A 2,168-nucleotide genomic window follows, 5' to 3' on the forward strand; every position below is an offset into this window, starting at 1 on the left:
GGGGAGCCTGAGGCTAATGGCACTGAATTGCTTTGCATAACAACGTAGGGGGAGTACGGGCCCAGAAAGAGGGAAGGAGACAAAGACCAGAAGTATCTGAAGCTAAAGTGCACAGTGGCTGAACGCAGTCCACTATTGTTTTGGGTTTTTTTTAAGATTTTATTTATTCATTTGAGACACAGATACAGAGAGAGAGAGAGAGAGCAGGAGCAGGGGAGAGGCAGAGGGAGAAGCAGGCTCCCCGCTGAGCCAGGAGCTGGACGTGGGGCTCGATCCCAGGACCCTGGAATCAAGACCTGAGCCGAAGGCAGATGCTTAACAATCTGAGCCACCCAGGCGCCCCTCCACTACTATTAAAAACAAACTCTTCCTGCTGCCTTATCAACTTGAGATGGAAGCTGAATGCTGCGACCCTTGTTTGTGGGGCCCATGGTCCAGTGTTCTCACAGTCTTTCCTTATACCCGAACTGCTTTACCATGTATGTGACTTCCCTGTCCCAGGGAGGATTTGGGGTTTGGGATCTTTCCTGGGAACAGAGGGTGGGCAGTCACATGGTGGGTAGGGGACCCGGGAGGGGACTACCCGATGCCCGAGAATGGCCAGTATAAATTCCAGAGCTTGTGATGCCTCCCAATGAGCTTTAGGTTGTTTTCTGCCCCGTGTTATAATGACTTCCAAATGACTCGAAATCTTCCGTAAAAATCAACACTGTCATGGTATGTTAGTGACACTTGGAGGGGCATGAAGAAACAGGGGTGGTGTCTGAGTGGGGTGGAGTGTTGAAATAAGAAGACAGTAGCCAAGGAGCCCAGGGCAAACAGTAAGAGCCCTGTGAGAACAGAGAATGGTGTGAGACACCCCACCAAGGGCCCGCTCTGCACTAAGGACAGGTAACATTCCTCTCTGGTGACAGAAGTCAGAATGGTGGTCATTTTTGTGGGGCACTGGCTGGGAGGGGCCTTCCGGGGTGCCAGAAATGTTTGCAATCTTCATCTGAGTGGTGGTGATGAAGATGTATGTGTGTGCGTGTGTGAATTAAATTGTACCGGTAAGGTTTGCACACTTTATTTGGTATGTATGTTATACCTCAGTAAAAACACACAAAAGGTAGGGAACAACAGGAGTAACTTAATAAAGTTACAGAACAGCACGACCCTCACCACAACCTCTGTGCCCACCTGCCCTTATTCTCACCCTGCCCCTGGCAACCACCAATCTACTTTCCGCCTCTATGGATTTGCCTCCTTTGCACATTTTATATGAATGGAGTCGTAGAATATGTGGACTTTTGCATCTTTCACTGAGCATGATGTTTTTGAGGTTCATTCATGTTGGAGCATGTAAACAGTGCTTCTTTTCTCTCATTGCTGAATAGAACTCCAATGTGTGGGTATACCATTCGTTAGTTAATGAATACTTGGGATGTTTCCACTTTTTGGCTATTATGAATATGTTGTTATGAACATTTGTCTACAAGTCTTTCTGCAGACATACATATATTTTACTTTCTCTTGGTGGGTAGATACCTAGAAGTGGAATTGCTGGGTTACACAGTAAACTTACAGTGAATCTATCAGGAAACTGCCAAACCACTTTCCAGAGTGGCCGAGCCATTTTACATTTCTACCAGCAATGCATACAGGTCTAGTTTTCCCACATCCTCACCGAGACTTGCCATTGTCTCTTTTTGGTTATAATCTTAGTGTATGTGAAGTAGTGTCTCATTGTGGTTTTGATTTCCATTTCCCTGATGACTATTCAGGTATCTTCTGTGGTAAAATGTGTATTTCAAATCTTTGTCCATTTTCAAACTGGATTGTTTGTTTTTTATTAATATTTTTTATTTTTTTAAAGATTTTATTTATTTATTTGACAGAGCGCACAAGCTGGGGGAATGGCAGGCAGAGGGAGAGGGAGAAGCAGGCTTCCTGCTGAGCAGGGAGCCCGATATGGGGCTGGATCCCAGGACCCTGGGATCACAACCTGAGCCGAAGGCAGACACTTAACTGACTGAGCCACCCAGGTGCCCCTGTCTTTTTATTATTGAATTTCAGTAATTATTCCTATATTTGGGATACCAATCCTTTGTTAAATATATGATCTGCAAATATTTTCTCCCAATCTGTGGCTTGTCTTTTCATTTTTAAGATTTTATTTATTTATTTGA

This window comes from Mirounga angustirostris, unplaced genomic scaffold (genome assembly GCF_029215605.1).
Source record: "Mirounga angustirostris isolate CCGP_5_RB_7025 unplaced genomic scaffold, mMirAng1.0.hap1 SCAF_8, whole genome shotgun sequence".
Taxonomy (NCBI): Eukaryota; Metazoa; Chordata; class Mammalia; order Carnivora; family Phocidae; genus Mirounga; species Mirounga angustirostris.